The following is a 19,500-nucleotide window of genomic DNA, read 5'->3' on the forward strand; positions in this document are numbered from 1 at the left end:
AGGTTGGTTACTGAAAACTAACAAAATAAAATATTCTCAAATAGACAAAGTAGAATTGGAAAAAAATTAATCATCTTTAAAAAAACATAAGGAAAATAATAAATTTTTCAGAAAACGCTGAAAAAACAGAATTCTTCTAATAACTAAATTTATATGCATGGTTTAGTTCATCAAAAATATGAGAAATTATTTGTTGACAAAAAGACAAAAAAATTTGAGAAATTATTTGTCAATGAAAAAGTCAGAAGTTTAATTATAGCATTATACTTGAGTGGAAAAAAATAGAACTTGTAAAAGTAAGAGAAATTTTAGCAAAATGCTATGAACTTGAAATTTCCAGTGCAAGAAAAAAACTGTATCAAACATTCAAACTGGTTAATAAGCATCCAGTGACTACCATGCAGCTTCACTAATAAGAGAAACAAGACTTTATTCTCCTCAATTCAAAAGCCAATCTAGGGAGTTCCTGTTGTGGCTCAGGGGAAACGAATCTGACTAGCATCCATGAGGATGCAGGCTCAATCCTCGGCCTCACTCAGTGGGTTAAGGATCCGGCGTTGCCGTGAGCAGACGTGTAGGTCACAGACACAGCTCGGATCCCAAGTTGCTGTGGCTGTGGTACAGGCCATCAGCTACAGCTCCAATTCTACCCCTAGCCTAGGGACCTCCACATGTTGTGGGTGTGACCCTAAAAGATGGAGGGGAAAGCAAAAGCAAATCTAAAAAGAACCTCCTGACATAACTGATTCTAAATTATTCAGTTTTCATGGTTTTTTTTTTTTTTTTAAGTCAAAATATGTCACCATCAACTTTACAAATATCATTGTGGTTAAATTTTCATTTTTAAAGTCACTTTGCTAGCTTATTTAACTTTCACCTGGCACTCAACAGTACGAACTAATGAATGATGGTCACTGGCAAAGAAAAGCCAAGAGCCAAAGGTTATTACCAATAATTAATATGAGAGTCAATAAAGTGAAGCTTTCTTGGCTTAATAAAGGGGAGAGAGCTAATCCCTTCCCGTCCTTAGGGGACATATCCCCACCCCCCACCATGACTGCTGTAACAAATCACTTGGTTGCTGAGAATACCAGAAATTTATTCTTTCACAGCTCTAGAGGCACGAAGTCTGAAATCAGTATTAGTAAGCCAATACTGAAGTCATGGTGTCAAGGCCACGCTCCTTTCAGAGGCTCCAAGGAAGAATCCAGTCTCTGCTTCCTCCAGCTGCTGATGGCTGCCAGAATAACCTGACTTCTGGCCACATCACTCCAATCTCTGCCTGCATGGTAGGTCACCTTGCCGCCTCCTCTTCTGTGTGTGTAATTCTGTCTCCCTCTCAAAGGATATATGTGACTGCATTTAGGACTCAACTAAATAATCCAGGATAACTGCCCCACTTCAAGATCCTCAATTTAATCATATCTGCAAAGAACCTTTTTGGCCAGATTGCCATATGAGGCTACCAGGGATAAGGACTTGGCTCTCTTTTGGAAAGCCATTTTCAGTCTACCACAGATGTATGTCTCCTTAAAAATATAGGCCAGGAGTTCCCGTCATGGCTCAGTGGTTAACGAACCCAACTAGTATCCATGAGGATGTGAGTTCAATTCCTGACCTCACTCAGTGGCTTAAGGATCCAGCACTGCCATGAGCTGTGGTGTAGGTCGCAGACGTAGCTTGGGTCAATCTGGCATTGCTGTGGCTGTGGTGTAGGCCAACAGCTGTAGCTCTGATTAGTCCCCTAGCCTGGGAACCTCCATATGCCATGGGAGCAGCCCTAAAAAGATGGGAAAAAAAAAAAAAAAAAAAAGAGGCCAAACCTTTGGGTGAGGAATAGATAATATTACTTTCCAGATTTTATAAAGCAAGGTCACAGGCCTTCTGACTCTCAGAACTATAAACACCTGAATATAAGTGAGGAATCTATCGCCAGGTATACAGGAGACTATCACAGGGGGCATCCATTTGTCTCTCAAAAATATAAAAGAGGAGTTCCCTGGTGGCTCAGCAGGTTAAGGATCCAGTGCTGGAGTTCCCGTTTCAGCTCAGCAGTTAATGTACCCAACTAGCATCCATGAGGATGCAGGTTCAATCCCCGGCCTCTGCTCAGTGGGTTAAGGATCTGGTGTTGCCATGAGCTGTGGTGTAGGTCACAGACGTTGACCAGATCTGACATTGCTGTGGCTGTGGCATAGGCTGTTGGCTCTAGCTCGAACTAGACCCCGAGCCTTGGAACCTCATTGCTGTCACTGCTGCGGTGTTGGTTCAATCCCTGGCCTGGGAACTCCTACATGCTTCAGCCAAAAAGATATATATATGTGTGTGTACACACACACACACACGAAATGTCTATTTTATTGTAAAGATGAATGAAATTCTACACAAATTTTGTAGTCTCTCCTGAACTACCTACAAGCAAGTATCTCACATGCATACCCAATAAACTGAGTTTTTTCTCCCTTTTACATTTGTAAGGAGGGGATCTTTTTGTTGGCAGGATTTTCTTATTTCCCCAACACACTTTACAGAGGTGGGTAATAATAAACTAAGTTTTTAAATGAATTCAAAATGGACTACCTTCCACAGGCAGCAAAATTTATTTTTATTGTCTAAATTTTTCCAATACACAATAATCTCAAGGCCCACTAGCCCTTGAATCTCCTCCAGAATCAAGCAGTTTGGATTCCATAAACTTAAAATAAATTCCAGATGAATTAAAGAGTTACATGTAAAAAATGAAAGCATTAAGAATATAACAATAGAAAAAATGAGCAAAGAATTAAAACAGTCACATATGAAAGAAACACCAAAAAAAAAAATCAAATTAAAGCAACGTTAGTCCATGTTTCCAACTACAACCTTTTCATTTTGACAATGATAATACCTACCAAAAGCGAGGGTATGTTGGTACACAGAGACTCCTAAACATACCATTACAGAGACAAGGAGCTTTTGGGGCCCTTCTAGAAGGGACTCAGCATAGCTGGAGAGATTGAAAAGGCAAATAGATTTTTTCAACAATTCTACCTCTAATCTTCTGACCTACAAAAGAACTCATAAAAGTGAGAGTTCCCTAGTGGCTCAGCAGGTTAAGAATCCAGTGTTGTCACTGCTTTAGCTCAGGTCACTGCTGTGGTGTGTGACTTCAATTCCTGGCCCAGGGAACTTCCACATGCCATTGGTGTGGCCAAAAAAGTAAGAAAAAGATTTATGTATAAAAATGCTCACTGGCCAAAGCAATCTTGAGGGGGGGAAAAAAAAAAAAAGGACAAAGCTGAAGGTATCATGCTCCAGTATGGAGGTTCCTCAAAAAACCAAAAATAGAAGAATACAATACAATACAGCCAGGTTCACTCTGGGTATTTACAACCCCCCCCAAAGAAAACCAAACACTAATTTGAATAGATATACACACCCATGTTCATTGCGGCATTATTTATAAAATATACACCAACAGATGAATGGATAAAGAAGATATGGTATGTATTTTATATATATATATGTACATGTATGTGTGTTTATATGAAATATAAATATATAAAATAAATACAATGGAGTATTACTCAGCCATAAAAAGGATTAAATTTTGCCCTCTGCAACACCATAGATGGACCCTCGACTTATTATGGTTAGTGAAATTAGTCAGAGAAAGACAAATACTGTATGATATCACTTACATGTGGAATCTAAAAAAATGATTCAAATGAATGAATATAACAAAAGAAAAACAGACTCACTGATGTACAGAACACACTACTGGTTATCAGTGGGGAGAGGGAAGGGAGGTGGGGCAAGATGGGGGTAGGAATTAAGAGATACAAACTGGAGTTCCCACTGTGGCACAGCAGGTTAAGGATATGGCATTGTCTCTGCTGCAGCCCAGGTCGATGCTGTGGCTCAGGTCCCTGCTGAGGTGAGAATTCAATCCCTGGCCCAATGCAGTAGGATAAGGATCCAGTGGCCACAGCTGTGGCTGGGAGTGGATTCCTGGCCTGGGAACTTCCATATTCTACAGGTGCAGTCAAAAAAAAAAGGAGAGGGAGAGAGATACAAACTACCGTGTATAAAATAAATAAGCTACAAGGATATACTGTACACACAGGGAAGACATATTTTATATATTTTATAACTTTAAGTGGCATACAATTTGTAAAAATATTATCACTATGTTGTATACCTAAAACTAAAATAATATTGTAACTCAACTATAAATAATTTTTTTTTCCTTTTTTTTTTCTTTTGCTTTTTATGGCCTCACCTGCAGCATATGAAATTCCTGGGCTAGGAGCTGAATCAGAGCCTCAACTGCAGGCCTACGCCACAGCCACAGCCACAGCAACAATGGATCTGAGCCGTGTATGCGACCTACACCATAGCTGACGGCAATGCTGGATCCTTAACCCAGGTGAGGCCAGGAATCAAACCCACATCCTCACAGATGCTATGTCAGGTTCTTAACCCACTGAGCCACAATGGGAACTCCAGTAAATAAATAAAATTTTACATCTCACCAAAATACTACCTGAAAATTAGAAATAGTATAAATGTCCATCAAGAGAGAAATAGCTAAACAATGGTATAAGCCTACAATGGAATACAATTCAGCCAGTTAAAAATGAAGTACAACATTAGAAGTTGTCATTTAGACAGCTAGCCATGATACAGTAAGTGAAAAAACCACTTAAGTTACAGTAAGTAGGGAGTTCCCATTGTGGCTCAGTAGGTTATGAACCTGACCCGGGATGCAGCTTCGATCCCTGGCTTTGCTCAGTGGGTTAAGGATCCGGTATTGCCATGAGCTGTGGTGTAGGTCGCAGATGTGGCTCAGATCTCATATTGTTATGGCTGTGGTGTAGGCCAGCAGCTGCAGCCCCAATTCAACCTCTAGCCTGGGAACTTCCATATGCTACATGTGTGGCCCTAGAAAGCAAAAAAAAAAAGTAAGCAAATTATTATTTTTACTTAAAGGGAAAAAACAAAATAATATATATTGTAATATGTTTACATATTAATAAAAGCCATACTTTCCAAAAAAATCATGATGTGGGAAAATCCTAATAAAGTTAAGAATAAACTACAAAATTGTATATGCAACTACATAAATAAAAGCAGAGCAATATTAATAAAGGTGATTATCTCTGAGTAATGTGATTTTGATCTGCTCTTTACTCATTTTTATTTTTCAAAATGCATGCTATTTACATAATTAAAACAAAAATCAATTAAACTTGTTTTTTTTTTAATTGGGGGCCCAGATGACCAAAAACATTGTTATGCTTTAGAGTCAGGAATAGTTTGAATCCTATTCTGTAGGATTCAAACCCTACAGAATACAAGAAATTGAGTATAAAATGATGTAGTGAGTTCAGGCACAAAGAAAACCTTTTAAAATACATACTTACCAAAACTTACTCAATATAAAGAATGCTATCTCCTTCATACTGGTTATTTGGAATATTACATTCATTCTGATGTTGCAATACTAAAAATATTTTTGAACTTTTATAGTTTGAAATGTCCTTTTATCAGCTCAAGTGAATTGTATCCCTACCCTTTTTTTCCGTTTTCTTTCTAGGGCTGCACCAGCCACATACGGAGGTTCCCAGGCTAGGGGCCGAATTGGAGCTGCAGCTGCTGGCCTATGCCACAGACACAACCTAGCCAGATTCGAGCCATATCTGCAACCCCTGCTGTAGCTTGCAGCAACACCGTATCCTTAACCCACCAAGTGAGGCCAGGGATGGAAACTGCATCCTCAGTTACCAGTCAGGTTCGTAACCTGCTGAGCCACAATGGGAATTTCACATCTTATTTGTAACTAGAGCTGGCATTAACCAATATGATCACCTAACTTTATCAGCTGGCTAGGTCCTTAAATAGTTTGGGGCTCATTTCAACAACTCTACTTTCAAAAAACAGAGATCTAGCACAAATTCAGTTAGGTAAAACATTATGCAGCAGCTTTTGAAGACATGTTTTGAGACAGGGGTAGACCCTGAACTTGAGAAAAGCTTCCTTCCAGATACCTATTCCCTGCCATCAACACCACGTTTCCATGGATGTTCAACAATCTCCTCCATTCCTTTTCAGTCACGAGCTTCCTGCCTAGAAGCGTCCTCTCCCCAGATGTGACAATTATCAAAATCCTACCATCTCTTTAAAACCAAGTTCCAAAATACACCTGCTCCATGAAGCTGCTGCTGTTTTGAACTCCAGAAGCATTTCAGTATCTGTACTGCTCACTTGATCAGCATGTGCTATTTTTATACTGATGTTCTTTTAATATATTCTGACTTTTCAGTTATAGTTTATAGGGAACTGGAAGAAATGTCTTCCATCTCCAATGCAGTACACTGGAGATACATATTGAGCAGCCCAAACAGATGTTTGTTTTCTTTGCTTCTATATAAAGACTGGGACAGTATTATTATTACTGTCAGTCTGATGGATTGTAGTGAGCCTTGAATGGCTGCTTAAAGAATGTGGGTTTTATCCTGTAGTAATCTAGAACTGAAATATCCTGGGCTCAAAAATGATGAGATAAAACTGTATTAAAAAAAAAAAAAAAAAAAAGGAGTCCTTAGTCCATAGCTGCCAGATCTGGGGAAGGGAGATAACATCTAAAGCAAGGAAGGCAGTCAGCTGAGCATAGAGAGCTAGAAGTCAGAAAGCACTGGGTTCTCCAATACTTCTAGCCCTGGGCAACTGCCAAGGCTTCTTAAAAGCTTCATTTTCTTTACCTATAAAACAAGGATGATAAAACCAGAACCTACCTAGCTATAGTGAGTACTACAGAAAATCACACACACCATAATGGCCTGACAAGGGGTAAGAACATTGCATTCAGACATCTATTCTCTGACACCCACTAGGTGTCTGATAATTAATTCTTCTTTTTTTTTTTTGTCTTTTTGTCTTTTCTAGGGCCATACCCAAGGCATATGGAGGTTCCCAGGCTAGGGGTCTAATCAGACCTGTAGTCGCCGGCCTATACCACAGCCACGGCAACGCGTATCCAAGCCACGTCTGTGACCTACACCACAGCTCACGGCAACGCCGGATCCTTAACCCACTGAGTGAGGCCAGAGATCAAATCCACAACCTCATGGTTCCTAGTTGGATTCGTTAACCACTGCGCCACGATGGGAACTCCACATAATTCAATTCTTACACTTACTATCTGGAGTGAGCATCAGATCCCACAAGTGAAAGGGTAAGATACCCAAAAAGACTGCCCTTGTTTCAGACATCCTGAAGTTACTAGAATCAATGTCCAACTTGGTGATAAAATCAGGAGTTCCCACAAACCTCCGTTCAAGTGCAGTAATTTGCTAAATGACTCAAAGAACTCATTAAAACACTATACATACAATTTAGGAACTGCCAAGTGTAAGACACATGTAGGGCAAGGTCCAGGGGGAGATGATGGAGAATTCAAACTTTCCACGCCCTCTCTTCAAGAAATTCAGGTGTCACCCACCTAGCACATTGATGCGTTAACCAACCCAGAAACTCCAGTGTTCCAGAGTTTATAGGAGGGGTTTCATTACGTAGATGTGATTCTTCAAATCACTGGCCACATGACTGGACTTAATCAGCAATCCCTTTCCCCATCTCAGCTATCAAGGGGTGGTAAAGTTCCCACCCACCAATCAAAAGCTAAATCTTTCTGAACATCAAAAAAACAAACAACCCAATTCTGAAAATGGACAGAAGACATGAGGATATTAAGATGGCCAACAGGCACATGAAAAGATGCTCAACACCGTTAATCATCAAGGAAATACAAATCAAGACCACAATGAGACATCACCTCATGCCTGTCAGAATGGCTATCATCAAAAAGAACACAAAACTAGAACAAAGAATCCAAAAACTTATATGGAACGATAAAAGACCCAAAGCTGCCAAAGCAATCCTGAGGAACAAAAACCTAGCAGGAGGAATAACTCTCCCAGACTTCAGGCAATATTACAAAGCTATAGTAATCAAGACAGTGTGGTACTGGTACCAAAACAGACATACAGACAAACAGAACAGAATAGAAAACCCGGAAATAAACCCAGACACCTAAGGTCAATTAATCTTCGACAAAGGAAGCAAGAATATAAAATGGGAAAAAGACAGTCTCTTCAGAAAGTGGTGCTGGGAAAACTGGAGAGCTGCATGTAAATCAGTGAAACTGGAACACACTCTCACACCACACACACAAATAAATTCAAAATGGCTTAAAGACTTAAACATAAGATACCATAAAAGAAGAGACCATTCTCTGACATCAACCATACAAATGTTTTCTTAGGTCAGTCTCCCTAAGCAATAGAAATGAAAACAAAAATAAACCATGGGACCTAAGCAAACTTAAAAGCTTTTGCACAGCGAAGGAAACCATTGGGAAAAAAAAAAAAAAAAAAAGACAACCTATGGAATAGGAGAAAATAGTTTCAAATGATGCAACCAACAAGGCAACAAGGGCTTTATCTCCAAAATATACATACAACTCAACAGCCAAAAAAAAAAAAAAAAAAAACCAATTGAAAAATGGGCAGAAAACCTGAATAGACATTTCTCCAAAGAAAATATACAGATGGCCAACAGGCATATGAAAAAAATGTTCAACATCAGTAATTATCAGAGAAGTACAAATCAAAACTAGAATGAGGTACCACTTCACACCAGTCAGAATGGCCATCATTATTAAGTCTACAAATAAATGCCAGAAAAAGTGTGGAGAAAAGGGAACCCTCCTACACTGCTGGTGGGAATGTAAATTGGTACAACCACTATGGAAAACAGTATGGAGGTACCTCAGAAAATGAAATATAGAACTACCATATGATCCAGCAACCCCACTCCTGGGCATATATCCAGACAAAACTTTCACTGAAAAAGATACATGCAGCCCCATGTTCACTGCAGCACTATTCACAATAGCCAAGACATGGAAACAACCTAAATGTCCACTGATAGATGAATGGATTAAGATGTGGTACATATTACCATGGAATACTACTTATTCATAAAAAAAGAACAAAATAATGCCATCTGCAGCACCACTGACGGAACTAGAGACTCTCATACTAAGTGAAGTAAGAAAGACAAACACCATATGATACCACTCATATCTGGAATCTAATATATGATATAAAGGAATCTGTCTACAGAAAAGAAAGAAACTCATGGACATGGAGAACAAATTTGTGGTTGCCAAGGGGGACAGGGAAGGAGTGGGATGGACTGGGAGTTTGTGGTTAGTAGAGACAAACTATTGAATCTGGAGTGGATAAGCAATGAGATCCCGCTGTATAGCACAGGAAACTTGTGATGGAACATGATGGAGGATACTGTGAGGAGAAAAAGATCCAGGTGTGTGTGTATAGATATATGTGTGTGTATGTGTGTGTATATATATATATATATATCTGGATCACTTTGCTATACAGCAGAAATTGACAGAACATTGTAATCAAGTATAAAAAAAATTTTAAAACAGAACACAAATAACAAATGTTGGCGAGAATGTGGAGAAAAGGGAACTCTCACAGACCACTGGTGGGAAGGTAAACTGGTACAGCCTGTGGAAAACAGTACGGAAATTCCTCAAGAAACTAAAAATAGAACTACCATATGACCCAGCATTTCCACTTCTGAGTATATCCGGAAAAAAAAAAAAAAAAAAGCTGATTCAAAAGAGACACGCAGAAGTTCCCCGTTGTGGCTGAGGGGGTCAAGTATCCAACTAGTATCCATGAGTATATGGGTTTGATCCCTGGCCTTGTTCAGTGGGTTAAGGATCCAGAACTGCTACAAGCTGCAGTGTAGATCCTGGACTGCTGTGGCTATGGCATAGGCTGGCAGCTGCAGCTCCAACTAAACCCCTAGCCTGGGAACTTCCATATGCTGCAAATGTGACCCTAAAAAGAAAAAAAAAAAGAAGACACATGCATGCCAATGTTAAGAGCATCATTATTTACAATTGCAAAAATATGGAAGCAACCTAAGTGTCCATCAAGACATGAAAGGATAAAGAAGATATGGAATAAGTCAAAGAAAGACAAGCACTGTATGATATCACATATGTGTGGAATCTTAAAAGAAAACAATAAACTAGTGAATATAAGAAAAAAGAAACAGACTCAGATATGGAGAACTAGTGGTTACCACCAGCGGGGAGAGGGAAGAGGAGGGGCAACGTGGGGTAGATGTAGGAACTACTGTGCATAAAACAAGCTACAAGGAAGTTTCCCTGTAGCTCAGCAAGCTAAGGATCCAGCATTGTCACTGCAGTGGCTCGGGTCACTGCTGTAGTGAGGGTTCGATCCCTGGCTGGGGAACTTTCACATGCTGTGGGTGCGGCCAAATAATAATAAGCTACAACATTGTACAACACAAGGAATATAGCCAATATTTTATTATAACTATAAATGAAGAATAACCTTTAAAAAAAAAAGTATCGGCTTCAGGATAGATTAAATAAAAATGACAATATCATTAAAAATTTAAAAGAGCTAATAAATTTTTCTGTGTGGCCATCCCCTCCCAAAAAGCAAGGGCCCACTCTGGGTCACTTCATTAGCATAAATTTAGGTATGGCTCAAAAGGGCTTACTATGAATAACAAAAGATACTCCCTATCACCCAAGAAATCCCAAGGGTTTTTGAAGGTCTGTGTCTGGAACCAGGAACAAAGATCAGTATATTCTTTATTATATCACATATGCAATAAATGGAAGTTATTATTTTAAAAACCAAGTATTTTAAAATAATGCAAGCTTAAAGATGAGGAAGAAAAAAAAATCAGAAGCTTTATAAAATCAGCAGCAAAGGGGGAAAAAAGGAGGGGAGTGTCAAATTGACTATGAAGGTTCAAACCCAGATGACTAAATAGAAACAGACAAATCCAGGAAATGAGGATGGGATTGAGAAGGATTTCGCGTTAGAGATGGAAAGCAATGACCAGGGATTTCAAATGCACACTGGACAGATGGAGAATGTGAGCCTAGTGCTGCAGGAGGACATGGCCATAATCAGCTGTCAGAGTTATCCACCTAGATAAAAGTACCCCACTCAACCGGCCCCTCAAAAAGCCATCACTACTCAAAGGAGGATACCAGATAAAGGCATCATATAACCGTCCTCCCAGGTCAAATAAAAGCAACTTACCACACACGACAGAAAATGTAAGGGCTGAACTCTAGAATATATTTGATTTAGTATTTTGAACTCTAAATAAAAGGGTACCTCATTTTTAACATGAAGATTCAAAAAGAATCACATGGCTAAGTGCCAAAAAGAAATACTGGGTTTTGTTCTTTGACAGAAAAGGACCGTTTTATTTTCTGCCAATAGGAAACTTAAAATACATCTCTTTAACAGAAATGCTTATTTTTTGTTCTTTGACAGAAAAGGACCATTTTATTTTCTATCATAGGAAACTTAAAATACAATCTCTTTAACAGAAATGCTTATTTTTCAAGGAAAAGTTTATGGAACAACCATAGAATATCTCAACAACACAACTAGAACAGCTATGATCAATTCATAAAAGCTTCCTGTTCAGATACATAAAGGAGGATGAATACTTCAAGCATGGAAACCACTACACAGCCTTATTTAAAGCTTTCACAGTCCAGCTTTTAGAAAGTACATTCAATGACTAGAAACTGCCTTGTTAATTGCCCATAGTTCAGAAGCATCACAATTTATTTTTCCCTACAATGTACACATCACCTTATCCTTTTGTTGCTAGCTTCTCAGAAAGGTCCCAACTCTGTCTTTCAGCCAGTGAAGGTGACAAATGGGAGAAGAAAGGCAAAGCAGAGCTGCTGAAATCCCAAGGGTAGTGTGCTATTTGAGGGCAAGTTTTCCATAACACCACAAGTGTCTCTGGCCCAATGAGTAGAGCTGGACAGTAATACCTGCTACAAGTATGGTTTTAATGTACGAGTGCTTTAAGGAGAAATGTAAACATTTTTAAAATTTCCTGTGTTTTCTTCTGCTTTTCTCCATTATTTCTCACTCTTCTTGGGCCTCTCAGGCATTACTTGGCCTTTCTGTTTTCAGACCAACTTGATGTATCCTGCTATAAGATCCTAAAAAGGTGGGGTGCATATGGTTTAAATTGGTCCAATTTGTCACTGGTCTCAAAACCCTGGCAAAGACATTTTGTTTTGTTTTTAAAAACAGTTTTCAGGCATTGATCCCAAGTAATTCGTTTTGTTGCCTAGAGTGGAGTCTTGATTCATCCCATGATTCCAATGGCAATCAAGGTTGAGAACCAGAATTACAGAATAATCTTGTTATAAACAGTTCAAACTAAAAGACATGTCTGTTCTCGTTGTACCAAGGGACCTAGATGATGTGGGGGCAGTTATTACGGGGAGTGGGAGGTGTTCGCTCATCGGGGTTGGCCAAGGGTCACTTTATAATAATCTGGCACTCTTGCAAAAAACAGGAAGGAAGGGAGGGAGGGAAAGCAGAGTGTGGGCTACTCAGATGGTTTATGGTATAAAAAGGCTATGCCATGGCTAAGGGGCCTGTGGAACTGAGACATTCAAGTAGTGATTGGATTAATGAACAGGCGACAGGCATATTAACTCAGGAAGCCTGGAGGACTGTACCGTAGTAGAACTTAGGAGAGAGATGCCAGAAAAGTGGGGTGCGAGCCGAATGTGCCCCACGCTCCCAGGCTCCACAGAGAGAGGGAGGTAGCAATGTCGAAACTGGCCAGGTCCTTGGAACTTCAGCTTTCCCCTAAGAGCAATGCTCTGAGGCAAAATTTGGATAGCAAAAGCATAATCTGAGCCCAGATCTCCACCTCCAGAAGGAATGGGGTAGGGGCAGCCCCCCTCCTCACACTCCACAACACTTGGGGTTTTCAGGCTCCAAAGATGGCAAGAAGAGCCCCAAGACCTTCCTTAAAGCAAGCAGGAATGGCACACTCTCCCCACTTCCTGGACCCTGTGTCGAAAGCCAAATTACAAGAATTATTTTATTCTGCATAAAACTCCAAAATGTTTGTATTAGACTCTTGTTTATAGTAGTACCTAATTCTGCTACATCAAAATCAATGTATAAACCAGCTCTAACTATGGTTATCTACCAATGTGTAAACTCCTTGTTGTTTATGCAGGGGTTCAGAACGAGCTTCCTCAAAATGTGTCACTTTAGCAAGAAGACTGCTTTGAGCTAAAGGCAATGCAGATCCTGCGGGTTCAAGAGCCACTACTGCCTCTCCCTTAACTGGAAGAATTTAAATTGGGGATTCCCCCCCAAAAAAAGTTATTGCTAGAGATTAATTCTATCTAAGTTGCCCCATCTGTAAGCAGGGCACACATCTAATTACCAAACATCTGTTCCTCTGTTCTGTGCACAACCCTCCGGTTCTGGAAGTCCCAGGACCCTATCCCATTCCTTAGCTTGGGAAGGGTACACATGCCTCATTTGACCTTTCTGTCTCTGAACCTCTCATGTGTGTGAAGTCTCTGACCTTCTTATGTATGTGAGATTTCCATACATACAAAATTAGATTTGCTGTCTCATGTCAATTTAATTCTTAGACTAGGTAGAAGAATTTACAAAGGTAGAGGAAAGTCTTCTTCCTCCCCAATATTCACAGGTAGTGCACTGAGACTTATTTTCATTTATCCTGAGCTAACAGAAGCTGAGGATGCCCTTGGCTTGAACTCTCCCCCAACTTGCTCCAATTATATAACCCACAGAAGGCCAAGGTCTTTCCCAGTCCAACACTAATTTCTGAGGGCTTAAATTCTCTCAGCTCTGGACGCTCTCTTTTAATTCAACAAATTCACCAATTCTGTCCTGTTTCCATCTATCGAAACCTAAAAACCCTTAGTTTTGAAAAACCTTTGTAAATAAACACTGAGGGTCAGTCAGAAGGAGGAATAAACAGTCATTTTAAATAACAGATATCCTTGAGCCATCTTTCCAATTCCCCCACTTCTTCGATGACCCTACATCCGTACTCACTCAAACATTGCTATTAAAACTCCCTTGGAGTTCCCAACATGACGCAGCAGAAATGATTCCAATTGGAAACCATGAGGTTTCGGGTTCAATCCCTGGCCTCACTCAGTGGGTTAAGGATCTGGCGTTGCCATGAGCTGTGGTGTAGGTCGAAGACGTGGCTCAGATCTAGAGTTGCTGTGGTGTAGGCTGGCAGCTATAGCTCCGAATGGACCCCTAGCCTGGGAACCTCCATATGCCGCAGGTGCGGCCCTAGAAAGACAAAAAGACAAAAAAAAAACTCCCAATGGTTATCCCTGAATAAGCAAAATTCAGCCCTTTCCACTTGGTCTCACTGGTGAGTGAGCCCACACCAATCAAGGTGCTGAGCTCTGAAGCCTTTCTTCTATCAGGATCTGCCTTCCAAATTTTTTTAAGGCAAAAAGAATATTTTTGCTACCTTAGAAAGTCACCTTTCCAGCCCTAGTGCTTCTTCCTAGTACAAAGGCAAGCACCTCAGTCAATGTCAACTGAGTTGAATTACCTCCTGGGCTGCTGTTCTAAGGAACGGCTCACCAGATCAAACTCTACATTTCCCTTCCTCAGAGCAGCAGGGTCCCCTGCATGTTTCAAATGTCCCCCCATCCACTAGCAACTACTGTCAGTTATTTCTTCCACTCTTTCCAATTACAGCCAGCGAAGCTTATGACCTAACAACCAAGGACAAAGCGCCCTTATTTTCTTTTAATATAGATTAAGAAATTAAGCCTCAGGAAGGTAAAATTAATTGCCCACAATCTTCCAATAATAAAAAGCAGAGTGTTTAAAATGTATGAAATACTGTGAGAAAGGTGTTGCTTGCAACATCTTAGTCCTCACAAAAACCATAGCAGAAAAGTAGTGCTGTGATGCCTTTTTATAGTGGGTAAACAGACATACGTTAAAAATAAAATTCGGCTGTTAGCCAGGCCAGGCAGTGGACAGGTAGGCCCACCGCCCTGCCAGCCTGGTCTGAGGGCTGGCAGCCAGTGACAGAGCTAGGTATCCACAGCACTGGGCCATCATGATGAAGCAAGTGGCAAGAGGAAGAAGAGGTGGACAAGATGATGGGAAAGAAGATGAAGGAAGCACCGGAGAGAAGGGGGAGAAAAAGGAAATAGCAGAGCAAATGTCACTAGAGGAGACCAAGGAACAAATCCTTAAGTTGCAGGAGGAACTTTCGGCCCTAAAGGAAGAGAAGCACCAGCTTTTCCTGCAGCTCAAGAAAGTTTTACATGAGGAAAAGACGGAGCCAAGGAGCAGGGTGACCTGACCACTGTGCCATCAGAGGCATACCAGCAAGGCCTGACTGTTCACACAGGAACTCACCTCCTCATCATGCAGGGGCGCCCTGGAGGACCCAAGAGGCCAGGCACTCCACAGCAGCAGACAAAGCCAAAGAGATGTTCGGACTCCAAGTGCTTACGAGCTGGTACTAGGTGGGCTCAGCAGCTGCTTTCACGGGGACCCCTGAGCAGGGCAATCAGGAGGCAGCCCAGGCAGCACCTATGGAACTGCTCAGCCCTCACCTCACTATGGACCCAGCAGCCTCCCTATAGTCCTAGCTCAGAGCGTCTTCGGCATTTCCTGCAGTACAGTCCCTGTCTCAGCCACAGCCACAGCTCTATGCTGGGCACAGGCACTCTCAGCCCACCCAGACAGGCTTCCTCCAGCCCGGTGGTGCCCTGTCCTTACAAAAGCAGAGGGAACACGCTCACCAGCAGACTAGCTTCTCTGACTCATCCTCGCTGAGTCCCATGCATCCCCAAGCTCTGCATCCAGCCCCTGCACTGCCTGCCTCACCCCAGCTCCCTGTTCAGATGCAACCAGCAGGAAAGTCAGGCTTTTCAACCACTAGCCAGCCTGGCCCTCGGCTGTCCTTCATCCAACACAGCTAGAACCCACAATTCTACCACAAGTGACCATCAGATTCTATCGACCTTGCTCCTAGTCCCTACCCCGCTGCTGTGGGGGAAGATTGCTGATATGCCTTAGTCCTAGGCCAATAAAATTTACCTAACACTGAAAAACTAAACTAAACTAAAATTCCCTGCTCCAAATCACAATGTAAGTAAGTGCTACAGTGGGACTCAAACACACTAGAGTTCAAGCTGTTAAAAGGATAATTCAAACAAAAAGCTAACAGTGTGTCTCCTGTGCAAATATAAAACGAACACCTGTCTATGAATTTACCTAACTCTTTAATTAATTATGCAATAAATAAGATGTTTCATTTGGTTCAAAAGTGAATCCAAAGAACACAAACATACAGATAATCAGGAATGGTGAAACAGATTTGCTTAATGCATCTAACAGTGACTTCCCCCACAAAAGAGGAAATCAGTAGTACCTCCAACCAACAAAATTCATTTGCAAGCCTAAGGACAAGAGTAATCTGTAATGCTGTCAGCTATTCACAACCTACAAAGTTATGGAATAAATTAAAAAATAATAAAAGCTTCAAACCTCACAGATTAGATCTCCAGGCAAAATGCTCTAGACTATGTAATGTCCACTGAAGACACCCTAATCTTTTTTGCACATTTCGAAGACTTTCACAAAATTTCTTTACATAGTTCTTAACCACCATGCACAAAGCCATTTTCTTCTTTTAGAAAAGAATCCACAGCTTCAAGATCTCTGATAACCACTGGAAAAACTGAATTAGTCCTCTCCGTAAAACTAAGCTTTCACTATAATAAATTTTTTCAATTACACACTAAGCAAGAAATAAGAATTTATGATGTATTTATACATAAACAAAAATAAAGTAATCCATTGGACTGTCAAGCCTCTTAAGAGATCCAACACTAATGAGGGTTTGGTTTTACTGAACAATGACAAACAGAATTACTCTCTGGAGAAAAAAAGACAGTTAAATTGTCACTTACAAGTAACTGACCCAAAATTAGCTTAAGTGTCTAACTGGCCAATTCTATATATCTTAATTTCCATCCTACAATTTCCTATATTTAAAAAAAAAAAAAAAAAAAACCCCAGCCCCAACTTCTGCCTCCAATAAAACTGAGCAGATATACTGCCTCTACCATTCCAGCTAAGTGCAACTAAAAACCCTGGACATTATATATGAAATAAACAAAAGAAGACTGAAGGTGGAGAGAAGGCACACTAGCTAGGGAGGGTCCTTGGGATCCATGGAACAACATGCTGTGACTTCCCTGGGTTGGCCTTTGTCCTAGTCTACCACGTGGACACAAAGCTGAAGCAGTCAAGAGTCCAGAAATGGGGACAGCCAAAAGTTCCTGGTCTTTCAGAGGACCAAGAAAAGAGTGCATAACAAAACAGAAACCTTGCAGTTAATAACCATTGCCACTCCAGCCAAAAACCTTAGGAAAAACTGTGGCTCGCCCCCAACAACAAGCAGGGAGCCAAAATGTTCACTCTCACCAAGCTGTACTATTGTGCCTCAACACTACAGGAGGTTACCCCCGGGACTCCCTCTCCTTACCCCCCACCCTCGCCCCGATGACACCTAAGGCAGAACTTTCTTCCCTCGCCAGGTAGGTGTAAGACTCCCTTCCCCTGCCACACAAAGTCTAGGAGGACCACCTGGAGGGCCTGGACTTCTACTCCCATGACAGTAATGAGGCTCCCCTTCTCATCTCCACCGGGATGCTATGAAACAAGGATTTTCTCCACCCTCCAGGGGTCAGGAGGCCATCCCCTTCCAGTGGTGTCAGTAGAGGCCATGTGGGGATCAGCAGAGTAGTGTCAGCGGAGGCCCAGAGAGGAGCTGAAACTCCCACCTCTGCCCAGCAGCACTAAGTTCTGCTTTGTGTGTCAATGGACCAATTCCTTGAAAGCACACAACTCACCCAAAATGAAACAGATAATCTGAATAGTCCTGTAACTATTAAGGAAATTAAACTCGTAATTAAAAACCTCCTGAAAAAGAAATCTCCTGACCCAAATTGTTTCATTACAGAATTCTACCAAATATTTAAAGAAGAATTAACACAATCTCTTCCAGAAAACACAAGAATAGGGAGCACTTTACAATTCACTTCATGAAGGTAGTACTACCCTGATGCAAAAACCAGGAATAGGCAGTTAAAAAAAAAAAGAAAGAAAGAAGGAAAGAAAAACTACAGAACAATACATGAATATACACTCAAGGGTTCTGGCCTTAGCTCAATATTCAAAATCAATGTAATTCACAATATTAACAAACTGAAAAAAATACATATTCACATGATCATACCAAATTTTTTTTTGTCTTTGTTTTAGGGCCACATCCACGGCATATAGAGGTTCCCAGGCTATGGGTCGAATCAGAGCTACAGCTGCTGGCCTACACCACAGCCACAGCAACGCCAGATCTGTGCCGTGTCTTTGACCTACACCACAGCTCACAGCAATGCTGGATCCTTAATCCACTGAGCAAGACCAGGGATCGAACCTGCAACCTCATGGTTCCTAGTAGGATTCATTTCTGCTGTGCCACGATGGGAACTCCAATCATACCAATTTACATAGAAAAAATTATCTGACAAAATTCAATACCTGTTCACGAGAAAAACTCTCAAGGAAATAAAGGGGGGGAATAAAGGGAAACTTTCTCAATTAGATAACAATCCTCTATTAAAACATACAGCAAACAGTATTAAACCTAATGATAAAAGAAAAAATGAATACTGCACTGGCCCTGTTATCGAGAACAAGGCAAAGATGTCCATTCTCACCGCTCTTATTCAATGCAGTTCTTGAAATTCTAGTCAATGTAAGAAGGCAAGAAAAGGAAATAAAATCCACACAGAAAGAAGAAATAAATCTGCCCCTCTTTGCAGATGACACAATGGTTAACACAGACAAGAAAGCTACCCAAAAATCTTCTAGAATCTCCTAATAAGTAAGTTCAGTAAAGCTGCAGATACAAAATAAATAAAAAGAAAAAGAAAGAAAAGCAACTGCAAACTGCATTTTAACTGAAGAGACAACTTACCAAATAGGAAGAAAATTTCTGCAAATCATATATGTAAGGTGCTTGTACCTAGAATATATAAAGAACTTCTATAACTCAGTAGTAAAAAGGCAAATAATCCAATTAAAAAATGGGCAAAGGGAAGTTCCCATCATGGCTCAGTGTTAACAAATCCAACTAGGAACCATGCGGTTGCTGGTTTGATCCCTGGCCTCGCTCAGTGGGTTAAGGATCTGGCGTTGCCATGAGCTATGGTGTAGGCCAGCTCAGATCCTGCGTTGCTGTGGCTGTGGTGTAGGCAGGCGGCTACACCTCCGATTCAACCCCTAGCCTGGGAACCTCCATATGCTGCAGGTGCGGCCCTAGAAAAAAAACAAAAAAAGGGGGGAGGGAGGAATCTGAATAGACATTTCTCCAAAGAAAATACACAAATGCCTAAAAACCACATGAAAAGATGTTTGACATCATTTGCCATCAGGGAAATGCAAATCAAAACTACAATGAGACATCACCTTACACCCACAAGAATGTTTTATTATAACTTCTCTAGAA

At 40.8% G+C, this 19,500-nt stretch overlaps 1 protein-coding gene and 1 pseudogene across 2 annotated transcripts in view; one reads left to right on the top strand and one right to left on the bottom strand.

Moving 5' to 3' along the window:
* Nucleotides 1-19,500, bottom strand: part of LCLAT1 (lysocardiolipin acyltransferase 1) — a 186,970-nt gene that overhangs the window by 157,758 nt on the left and 9,712 nt on the right. Inside the window, exon 2 of one of the 2 annotated variants that reach the window (XM_047782342.1) lies at nucleotides 18,970-19,017. The exons of the other annotated variant lie outside the window; for it this stretch is intronic. The gene's annotated coding sequence lies outside the window, so the exon portion shown is untranslated. The remainder of the gene's footprint in view (nucleotides 1-18,969; nucleotides 19,018-19,500) is intronic. 2 annotated transcript variants of the gene reach the window in all.
* LOC125128194 (G protein pathway suppressor 2-like) lies at nucleotides 15,053-15,928 on the top strand (annotated as a pseudogene).

This window comes from Phacochoerus africanus, chromosome 5 (assembly GCF_016906955.1).
Source record: "Phacochoerus africanus isolate WHEZ1 chromosome 5, ROS_Pafr_v1, whole genome shotgun sequence".
Taxonomy (NCBI): domain Eukaryota; kingdom Metazoa; phylum Chordata; class Mammalia; order Artiodactyla; family Suidae; genus Phacochoerus; species Phacochoerus africanus.